The sequence below is a fragment of the Nyctibius grandis genome, chromosome 6 (genome assembly GCF_013368605.1).
Source record: "Nyctibius grandis isolate bNycGra1 chromosome 6, bNycGra1.pri, whole genome shotgun sequence".
In the NCBI taxonomy this organism is placed as follows: domain Eukaryota; kingdom Metazoa; phylum Chordata; class Aves; order Nyctibiiformes; family Nyctibiidae; genus Nyctibius; species Nyctibius grandis.
Window position 1 is genome coordinate 20,955,162 of NC_090663.1, and position 12,216 is coordinate 20,967,377.

Here is a 12,216-nt window from a genome sequence, read left to right on the forward strand (position 1 = left end):
TCTTTGTCTCTGAACACTGAGTTTCCACTAGCTCACACTTTCAAACTGTTTAGAGGCAATATGAAAGGAAGGTGATGAAAAGAAGGAAGTTTTGCCTTGGTCACTTGAACCTTGGATTTGGAGATCTAATTTCCCTATGTAATGAGAGTAAGTTACAATGTCTGATCTTAATCAGAATGGCTTTCAGTCTGTGAGAGGCATGCTTTGCATCTCACAGGGGATGCATAGTCCCATAGCAGAGGAATTCAGATTCAGTCCCTATCTGCCCTAGCCATATTGGTACCCAGGTACCTTACTTTGCTTATCTGTCTTTAGAGGTCTTTGTTCAGCAAAAGAGCATCACTTTCTGCAGCTTGTTATGTTGTTTACAATCCTGCTCAGGCTGCTGTTGAAAATGCTTTTTTCCTTTTCCCAGTGTGAAGGTACAACATGCTGTTACTGTTTACAGCAAACAAGCTAGCATGACTATGCATGCTAAGGAGGAACATACATGCACCAGTATATTTACTGTAATATTGTCACAGAAACTTGAATATATACAATTTTTAAATAGTTTTGGTATCAAAATGAGTAATTTTGTAAAGGATAAGAAAAAAAATCTCAAAATGAATTTGTGAACAATATCGTGAAAGAAATAACTTGAAAACATGACCTGCTGTTAATAACTTAAGAACTGGCCTAATTTTAGTGACCTCTTAGAGGAACACAATACTACCTAGTCTATTCAGAGGTAGTATATTCTTTCCAGGAAAAAAAAAAAGCTCCAGATTAATGCAAGTAGAAAGCCTGAAAATGGTGTTTTGGACAAGTTACTTCCAGTTTCACTTGTACTTATACAACTCAGTCTGTGAGCCAATTTGCAAAGATCTGGTCCGACCTCTAAGGGAACAGGCAGACTTACAGACCTCAGAATTCATCTTTGAGACACAGAGCAGGAGGCTGCTCTCTGAAGTTGTGAAATTACATATAGATCTTTAAAGCCTGTATAATGTTTGTCCTGCCTTTAGAACTCACCCTGCCTGCTTCCAGCATATGTGTGTATATGTGCGTGTGAATTAAAACATGTTGCCACCTCTTGGTAATATAAAAAACCTTGTCAATTAGTGCATCAAAAGGACTTTGGTATCTATCATATAATCATAGAATAATTGAGAGTAAAGGGACCTCTGGAGGTCATCTGGTCCAACACCTTGCTCAAAGCAGGGCAAACATCAAAGTTAGGTCAGGTTACTGACGCTCTGTGCAGTCACGTTCTGATCTCCAAGGACGGAGATCCTACAGCCTCCCCGGGCAACATGGTGCAGTGTTTGACCACACTCATTGAGATGAATTTCTTTTCTTCTATCTATCCAGAATGTCCATTACAGCAACTTGTGTCTGTTGCCTCTTGTGCTTTTGCTGTGCAATACTCAAACTTAGAAGAAAAATTGTTCTTTTTTCCACCTAACTCTACACAGACCTACCCATATTACAAGGCAGGGAGAATGAAGATATTTCCTGGCTGTTACAGTTTCTTTTTGCAGGCTCTCCTAAATTAAATTATACAGTCAATTCTCCATTATCAGAAGGTAATGGCTGAATTCAACGTTTTTTATTGATGCATCACATTGGTATTCAGATATGGGATTTCCCATGCCTCAAGGCTGCCTTTACAAGGTCTAACAAGTCTTCACTGGTATGGTGAAGTACACTAGATTTTTCATGTTTATGAGAAATATGAGGAATTAGTGATATTCATTCACTCTTCTACTTTGTCGTTAAAACATATGTGGCAGACCTATAAACACTGAAGTAGCTAGTTAATAGTTACAAATGTGTTTATATTAGTGAACACATAGCTAGACTGCGTGGAAGGGAGATTACTGTACATCCTTAATCTAGACTGGTTTGCTTAATTTTTGTTTAACTGAGTTAAAAAGAGAGTCTGATTTATAAACTTCGATTTAAAATTAAGAATTCTATTCATCGTAATGTTTTTTATACCCATTGGTAAATAATAAATTAGGTGGCTATCTCTGTAATACATCTGGATGATTAGGAAATATTATTATCAAAGGTTAAGGTTGGGAATTGATATAGAGCAAGACTAATGCCAAAATCCACACTTAGTACTTGCTTTGGACCTTGGGCTGGGACACCTATGTTCTGCCTGTGGCTGCAATCCCCCATGCCATAGGTGACACCATAAGTTTTTCAGGTAAAGTTCACTGGGCGCCTGCAGTTATGCTTGTGCATGTGGTCAGAACCACCTTTCCATTTGGACTGAACAACTCCATATCCGTCTTATGATTCAGTCTGGCTGAAAACCTCAGGGATGGCTTTCCTCTATTTAAGCCTCCAGACTTGATCCACTGTGTCTCAGAGCACAGTAGGTATGTCTACAGTGATCACAACCACTTTAATTTAAAAACAGTACTGGATGAGAAGCTACTAAAGATATGGGTGACTTCTGCTCCACATAAAATAAAAAAAAAAAAACAAACCAAAAAGCTAATGAGCAATCACACACATTTCTCATGGGCTGAGGCATGGTGCAGCTTTGCAGCGAGTCATTTTCCCTTTGACAGGTCCTCAGATGCCTACACTTCCTCACTTTCACAGAGGTGCAAGCTACCCTGCATAATCCTGCATTCATTGCAGGGCATGAGCAAGCACAAGATGCTCTGGCGTGGTGACGGCACTCATCTAGCTCATCTCACAGAAACTCGCCCATAGGGTCCATCACTGATCCAGCTCCAGGAGAGGCTCAGGCAGTGAAACCCTACCTCCTGGTAATAGGGATCTGCATATTGCAGGGAGGCCAGGGCCAAATGCTTAAATTCTGAGAGGGGAAAACCCCACTGAGTGGTTTGTGGATGGCCACCACAATTTCTAATCTCTTCTAAGGTGCCTGCCTCTACCTACAAGTTGTGCAAGGGGTTGGGCGCAGCTGCCAGCCTGTTTGGCTGGATGCCCAAGGGACATATTGGCATGCCTCTGACATTCCCCCATCAGTCTAGCCCTAAGTGACTTGATTGTGGAGATATGGATGGGGCAGAGCATAAAATGCAATCTAGGTCTTCACCATTCTGGCCGGAGGCCTAATCCATGTCCTAACTACCTTATCACCCACAGTTTCGTATGCCAAAGTTGATGAGCTCCAGGTAACCTTCACAGCTTCAGTGGAGAAGAATTTGTCCTGTACTCACTAGAGGGAGCCCATGTGGTCCTAGCAGAGGTAAAGAAGAAAGAAACTGATTTAAAGGCAGAGAGCAGCAGCATTGCTCTTTTCCCAATTTGGTTTAAATCACTGGCAATCTTACTCCCTTTTTCTCTTTTCTAGATCTGTGATTTTTATACAAACTGCAGTTGGGGAGGAAGATTTTAGAAGTGCTGTCTGAAGAGAATCTTGCATTTTATAAAGTCAAGACTATACATCAAATACTAACGTGGTCAGCTGAACTTTGATCCAAACATTGTTGGCTGAGGTCACATAGCACAAAAATGGCAGCTGGATAGATGTTCCCTTAAACGTCACCCCAACCAGGATCACACTGCAATGCTAACATGTTCAGACACTCTTCTACACCTTGAGGCTGAGGGCCCAAATGCTATTTACAGAGTGGTGCAATGGGGAGATGACCTCCTCCCCAGGCTCCTATGTCATGCCGGCTAGAGGGAAAAAGTTCAGCCCACCAGTGGAGGTATGGATTCACCATGCAAAACAATTGGCATAGACTTCAACCAGTGGTGCTACTGGTTCAGTGTACGTTTTAAAGGATTACGCAAGATGCAAGATGCAGCGTGGCCTTGTTTTTCTTCTCTTCTTTGTTCCACTGTGCACTGCTGCTGTAACTTCTTCTGGTGTCTGAGGAAACACAACCAGAGTTGCTGCAGTGTCAGGAGACCAAGAAGAGTTGGGGAACCATGGAGTGAGGCATCCTGTTAACTAGAAGAAGGGGCGGGGTGTAGGTACCTTAACATGGATCACAGAACAGGTGGCTTGAACACCATGGGATTACCCTCCCAGAGGGGAGGGTGTACTCATACTGCATGGGTCAAACATGGGAGAACAAGACAAACTGGAGGTTCCTTGAGGGCTCTGGCTTGCCAGCACTGCATAAGCCTGCCATTAGTGCCGTTAGCGCTGCATTCCACTCATTTGCTCAGGCTCTTGCTATGCTTCCCTTTCCAGTTTGAAGAGGCTTGTTTAATTTTGCTAACGACTCTGAATGAAGATAAGGCCCGTGAGTGTAATAACAGACTAAAATTAAACTTCAAACAAATTATCTGTTAGGATTTAGGAAAATCTTATCTGGGGAGGAATTAATCCTTGCTGCTTGTTTTGGGGCTTTAGGAGGCCACCGGGGATTTGAAAGAGAACACGTTTCAGTCGTCTGGTGCATACACAGCAACTGGAGCAATGTGCATAATTCTCTGGATATGCTAAAAAAAAAAAACCAAACCAAAAAGACACCTAAACATCTGAAGTGTAGCCCAAACTGACAGCAAACCAAATGCAGGTGCTGTACATCATCAGCTGCCACTGTCAAAGCCCTGGTCTCCTTGTGACTAATGTCCCTACTTAGGACAATTCTGTCAGCTGTCTCTTAAGCCCTAGTGCTCCATGCTGCATGGTTTGGAAACTAGTCATTGCACCCTCCTGGTGACCTGAGGTTGCTCTGAGAAGATGATGCTGCTCAATCCAGCCTATTAATCAAATTAACAGAGAGGGGGCAAAAAGTGCCTGTGGGTTTTACTTTGCTGGAAAAAGCTGATGTAGATCAGAGTAGTGCTGGGAATGGGACTACATGTAGGGCTGGCAGAGACTGGGCAAAGCCAGCCCCATTTGAATGCTACCACCCCATGCTGGTTTGAGGGATTTAGTCCCAGGAACGATTTTGGACTAAGACTTTAGTTCTGCTTCTCTGACCTGCAAGTAATACCCATGGCAGACAATAAAGACAAAGACAGGAGGACCTCTGGAAAAACCTTCTTACCCTCTTACCACAGAGGTAGATACCTCAAATTTCCATCAGCAAGAGATTCCTGGTGGAGGTCTTTCATCTTTTTCTCTTCCATCCATTTTTCCTTTCTTTCAGCTTAGCTGCCCACACCAGCTGTAGGGTGAAAGAGCAGCAGGAAGAGGGAACAAGAGAGAAAAGGAGATTCAACAGCCAGGAGGAGATAAATGGCTGCTCTTTGAAGCATAAACTAGACTGATAGTCAGGAAAATCATGTGGGAAAATCTCCAATCTTTACTAAGTTTTGTGGCTTTCTTAAGCACATTTTTCTTGCAGTTCTAGGGGCATAGATTATGCAGGGTTCAGAGCAAAAAGCCCTCTCAGGACTGCACAACAGTATGAGAAGAGAAACTGCCTGAAAACATTGTCTCAAATTTCCATTATCCTCAACCACACAATGGGGTAAGATGCAAATCTTAGGTGGAAATATTAGGTGCCCTACCTCTGCAGAGGTTTCCACTGAATCTATTGTGTATTCCACTACTGTCTTGGGAGCATTAGACTACAGTGCCATGCTATCAGATGGTTATGGTTCAGGGTAATTAGAGCAACCTAACGAGTAACAGAATGGGCTAAACCTGCATCCTGCAACCCCAGAAGACTGAATGCACCCACTGTGGGTGTCAGAACATCTGACTGTATTCTCTGAAGCTGTGTCCAAAGAGGGATGTCATGCCTGAGGGAAGTGAATGCAGTCAAAGCTCAGAACCCAGCAGAAAACATGTACAAATAAAGAGCAAAACATCCTTTCCACCTCTTTGATAGTTTAGGTTTAGCTTCCTTCCCACTCAGGTAGATAATAGCTCTTTGGCCACTCTGCCTCCCTGTCCACTCTTCCCTACGTGCAATTTGCAGCAGTAGTCCTTTGGTATTTGCAGGTCTGTTTCCCATTTCAAGGCTCACTGCTTGTAATGATGCAGTTTATTAGGAAGTTAAACAGATGAGCACTCGCTGAAGTCCACTCCGCTCTGCTGCCCTCCTCAGCCAGCACCATCTCTCACTGCAGAGGCACAGGTCTATGTCATTGCTTCATACCATCTCTGGCCATAGATTGCATCAAGGAGAGGAGCTGAGAGGGCTCAGTTGAACATGTGGTCTTCCTGGCTGGAAACCTCCTCCCTCTCCAGAACAGGGCTCTTTCCACTCCCTGAGCTGCTCATAACCCCACATCACTTACCATAAATCTCAAGTGTCAACAGACGAATTGAGGATAGGTGGACTGTGCAGGGAAAGATCTTTGAAACAACCTTTTCCCTTTCATCACAAAGAGTCAGAAGCAAAAAAAGAGGACCCTTTCTTTACCTCTGAAGCTTCTGGGAAGGACACCAAATTTACAGCCACTGAAGTACAGTGGCACACCTTCAGTGGTGCACAGTACAACAATGCCTGGTGCAATAAACCCACACGCAGTGCAGAGATGTGAGGACCTACCATCCCAAAAGTGCTGTGTTGGTACAGTACTTTGCCTCAGCCATCCACCCGTGTTGGATGGGCATACCTCCCTGCCCTCCCATTCCTCCTGGCCCCCAGAGGTGCCACAATCACACGGATCGAGCACGGTGCTCTTGGTGTTTCTCTTATGTGCTAGCCATCTGCTGAGAAGTAAACCAAACAGAACTTGCACCAACTGAAATCGTTCTTGCATACTATTTCTTGAAAGGCATCTAACAACCTGCTGGCAATCACTACCTGCACAGTCTTTCTCAGTATGCAGCCAAGCAGGACAAGGCAGAAATCCCTAGAGACACGCAGTCTTTTTTCAGTCCAGCCTTTAGCTGGGCAGAGAGGTCACTACTGAGCAATCTCTAGTCCATGCAAAAGGAGTATGTTATCTTGGCAACACTTCAAATGTCTGCTGACCTGAAGAGCGAAAGACTAGAGACTAGAGGTTAAGTCGTTTGGTGTGCTGAACACATGGTATAATAGCTCTTTTTTACCTTTCTTGAATTTCCATCTGTATCTCTAGTACAGCTCTTGACAATAAATGTCATATGTTTTATTATAATAGATACTACTAGCAAAAGGCAAATTCATTTCCAAAGGATTGAATTTGTTGCCATGGGAGGCAATGCAAATAATTTGGGGTTAAATACAAAGAGACAAAAGAAGAAAGCTCTCTTGTTAAATACAATCTCATTGCTTTGCATGCATTTTTAGAAGGTTCATGAATATCCTTGTTTTCCGTAACTTTGCACGTTATTGAAAAAGATCTTTCATTTGCTTCTACTCTCTGCCATTTCCTTAGATATTCTATTTCCTTGCATCTGCAGAAACTGAGCTGTTTTTGTATGCTTGACAAGCCATCAACATCTGCATGTGAAAGATTTCAGAGGGAAGAAACAGTAAAAAAAAAAAAAGGATAGAAATCTTTCCTAATCACTTTTACTTTGGTTTTCATACACTTGTGTAATAGGATGTATCCAACGGTGAGTTTTTCTGAAAATATATTTGAACTGAGCAAATTCAGCATTGATTTGTTAACACTAGAGAACAAATTCAGTAAAAGAGGTAGTCTGTCTTGCTCAGAAGCTGCTTCAGACTGAAGCTGTGTACTCCTCATGGGAGTATATTTGTATCTTCATAGAGGAACCAGTTGGAAGGCTGGTCTTGATTTGAGAATGTGAAACAAAAATACGGAATTATGCAGGTGCGATACCTACTGGAGGTAGCACTTGTAACTGGAGGGTCACCAGCCAGCACACCAAGGTGGCACATTCAAGTACCTACTCAAAGTACAAAAAGTTCCTACTCATGCTGCAAAAATAAGGGAATGCTGAAAGCTGGTGTGAGCATCCAGGCATCCTTTCTGCTCTCCCACAAAACCCACAAAAAAGTGTTTGTAACTGTGCTGTGCCTTGGTTCTTTCATGACAACAATGATCAGTTTTTACCAAATAAGGGAAGGGAGTATGAATTGGAGCAAACCTCCTCCCAGTTTGTCTTGCCAAATTATTCATGTAAATCAGGTGCTTCTGACTGAAATTCATTTGTAGAAAATAAGCTGCAGAAGCAGTTGCCACGCACTATGCCTTCTCCAGGCGGGAGGAGCTGCTCCCTGCGGATCTCCCATCCACATTTTCTGTTGCTCAAAGAAATTCAAAGCTTCTGCTTGTAACACTCTGTCTTTTGCCCAAAGACCTGCACACCCTCGGATGATGCCTGTGCCCAACAACCACACATCATTTCCAAGGAACGAAGCGGGTTGCTTATCTATTCTTATTTCCAAGTATAGGTTCTGGTGAGCCCCAGGAGTGAGACAGCTGATCCTGTCTTCCTTCAGGACAGGGGAGAGTTGAGCTTTCTTACCACCCAAGCTCTTACAAATAAGAGAGGGCTCTATAAGCATTCTCCTTAGCCCACCCATGGGGACACCCTGGGAGCAACTCACAACCTACTTCCGATCAGAGGGTTTGTGGAAGACCATTTTGTCATTGTTGTTATGCCTCTAGGTAATTTTTACAGTGTTTACCTCAATGTCACAGTATTCATGGATAACTACAGATGGTTGGTCTTCTTGGGTTAAAAGAGAAGATCCTGAGCCAGTTGTCAGTGTAGACAACTGAAGGTGAAGTACAGCAGGGAAGAAATCCATGGATGTGCCTCAGGTGTTTTTAGAGAAGACAGGCTTAATGCCTTGGGCTGCAGTTGGGAGCAGTAGGAGTGACTCACTCTCTTCCCTAAATTATACCACTGCGTGGGGCATGTATCAGACATTAGCAAGCTCCCAGTTACTCCAGAAGTTAGTATGCTGTGCCAACTCATTACTTCCTAAATAGCTTCAGTGTCAGTGCTAAGTGGTGACTTAACTGACTGCTGACATTCACTACAAGGTCACTAAGTCTATACTTAGGAACACTTTGGTGCCGCAAATGACATGGAAGTGATTTCATCTGTACACATTTTGATGAGGATAAGAGGAACAGAAAATTAAATATTCTTAGAATGTCTGGATTTTCTATGCAAGTGGTTATAAGCAGTATATTCTTTGCTCCCCTTCTATAGGGAGGACTTGAACATAAGGAAAAAAATGAACAAAAGGAAAAACTTTCACTGTGAGGGTGATAGAGTACTGGCACAGGTTTCCCAGAGATCTTGTGGAGTCTCCATCATTGGAGATACTCAAAAGCTGTCTGGACATGGTCCTGAGCAACTGGCTCTAGGTGACCCTGCTTGAGCAGGGGGGTTGGACCAGGTGACCTCTGGAGATCCCTTCCAACCTCAACCGTTCTGTGATTATGTGACTTTTTCTGCTTTGGCTTAGGTAATTATCTGACAGCCTTTCCGATACCTGAATGCCTTGTCTCTGCTGATCTTTCCTATCACAGGCCTGACTAACATGGACAGAATAGAAAAGAAGGTAGAAAACACAATTAATATTCAACTCACTAAATAAAACCTGGAGAAGGAGTCTCAGGAAAGCAAACACTAAAGACAACACCAATAAGGAATTGAATAACAGCTGAAAAAGTGAACATTCCTGCCATGTTTCCTAAGGAGTCTAGCATGCCTCTACTGATGATTGCAGCAAACGTGCAGCATTTCTGTTAGCACACGCAAGTAACCTATTCCCATCTGCATCCCCCTCCTGCCCCTTGCTACTAAATCTCTGCCTATCCTAAAGCTCCAGGCATTTTAGAAATAATTCCTACAACCCCTGTACCAAGCAACATCATAGAGGCTAGCAGTACCATGTTCAAAGTCCTGGTCACATTTGCCAAAATATTGCACGGTAGAGCAGGACACTGAAGTCAATGTCTTTTTAAAAGAGGTTTTTTAGTTTTCATGGATAGGTAGTTTAGCATTTCCCTCCGCACCTTCCACGGGGAAGAAAAAAGGGACCCAGAGCTGCCTGATGCCAAACTACAAGAAGAACCTCTTTGTCCTCCTCTGCCCGGCACACCAAAGGGCCAGGATTTGTGCCAGTTGGCCCTCATCGATAGTCCATCAAAAATATCAAAATGCAAATTATCCTCATCTGACCTGCAGATGTTGATATGAGTCTCCCTACAGCAATAAAGATAAATATCTCAGCTGTCGTTTAAGGGAAAACAGCATACAGTTCTTCACGTCTGATGATTCAGATATAATAATCTCCCAGCAATTGGGAAGACAGAGGCAAATAAATTGGGGGCAAATGGGAAAGAAAGAAAATTGAAAGGAGATAAACTCTCTATTACCTTCCATTCTACCCCCAAATCTGTCTTGATTGATACCTGAGAAAAGTGAAGGAACCAATCACTCTTTGTTACTAGCGGGGCCACACAGGATCAGGAAGTGTCTCTGCACACGTGCATGCTCCATTTCAAGCCAAGAGTGGCAAGAAGGCATTAAAGTGCCAATTAGTTTCATATTTTACTTTATTCTCTTGGATTAGGTCAGGTACATCCATAATGCACATTGGGATAAACCAAGCGGGAGCCATGGAGCTCCCGCAGTGCTGGAGTGGGCTGGCTCAGGCACATGGGCTGCCTGCACCTCTGTACCTGCACTGCTGCACAGAGTGGGACTGCGATTCACCATGGACGTGAGCGCAGCCCTCTCCACATGGTTGTCACCCAGGATTTCCTTACCATTTTCCAACCCAAAAAGCAGTGAATGTTTTTTTTTCTCCTACCTGCACCCATTTTCAGCCAGCAGCATGCTCCTAGCTCGTCCAGCCTGTGTTGTGACAGGGCAGGAGATCCCCCAGGCTCTTAGAGTCCCAGTTGTGTGGGATTTTATAGGACAAACTCAGAATATGAGGTTTCACTTCTTAAAAATTATAAAAATCAGGTGGTATCTATTCCTACGATAGAGGCAGATGCAATAAGTTCGTGGGAAGTAACTGCAGGACTCTGTAGTTACTCACTTCATTAAGTCTTAATTGTAACGATTTCAAGGTGCAACCCCAGCACCGTAATCAGATCCCGAGGTGACAGAGGCACACATAATTGTAATGAGCCTTCCTCCAAACTGAAAGGCCTGCAGTTTTCTCCCCAGATGCTAATGGTACAAAGCAGAGTCCAAAAATGTTGTCAGCGGGAACCAAGAGAAGCTGGGGATCCAAGGAGACCCCTGAGCTACAGAGTTTACAAACAAATAGTAGGCAGATGCCATTAACCAGAGTTGCTGATTTTACTTGTTTGCCCTTTATTTCTAGCTTGCTCTCAGAAGCATCCCAAGTAAATCTGCACCGTCCTGGCCTCATTGGTACTTTGCTTTCTGTAAAGCTCTGGCAAAACCATTTACCGTACTGGCAAGACCAGAAGAGAAAGAAATGGAAGAGAGCGAGTAATCAAAATGCAGAGAGCAGTGCTGCTCCCTCCTTCTGTGCGCCAGCCCAGGGTCCATCCACCCTGACCCCACCAGCAGCGGGTGGTGAGTACTTTCTTGACCCACTGGCCTTTCATTCACGGGACTGAAATGGAGAATTGATTGTCAGGGCACACCTGCAGCTGGAGGCTGAGTCAGCCCCAAGGGGCTGCTGAGTCAGAAGAACTGAAACAGCCACTGAAGTTGGAAAATGAGCATTCTTGTACAATCCAGTGCTAATGTCCAAGCAGGAAATAGAAATGAACTTTGGAAGAAAAGTCAACATTTGCAAATGAATAAAAATGGGAGCAATGCTACCAGAAGCCCTTCATTCTGGTGATGTCATGGTTCCCAAATGCCCTTCAGAAATGCAAATTGCCTACAATGTAATAAAAAGGGCATTTTCTAGAGTGTGCAGAGCTTGCATAGTTTAATTAAGCATAAACTAGGGTGACTCTGGAAAGGAAAATGATGTGGATTGCATTCTCTGAGTGACCTTGGAAAGGCACTTAGATACTTTCTCTATACAGCAATTAAGTAAACTCACACTTTATATGCTGTCACTCCTATCCTTTCCCTTTATTTAGAAACATTTTTTTTGTTCTCCCCGATTCCCTGATCTCATGTTGATTTATCTCTGTGCTTAGAAAATGTTATTTGTTTCCCTCAAGGTAACTAAATGTTTGTCTACAGCCTCACCATCTCTAGTTTTCTAATCTCTACTTCAACATTACTTATATTAAACTTCTGCCACCTGCTTTCCTTGTTTTCTACCAAACTCTGACTAGGGGGATGGATTAAGTTTCTGTAGCTATCATTTGAAATGCTTTCACGGTATTGGTCTTTTGTTTTGTGGAGGCTCTAACACTATGTGACCAGCTGGTTTTGTCAGATTTTGAAGGTGAGTTTTGAAGCCCATTAGA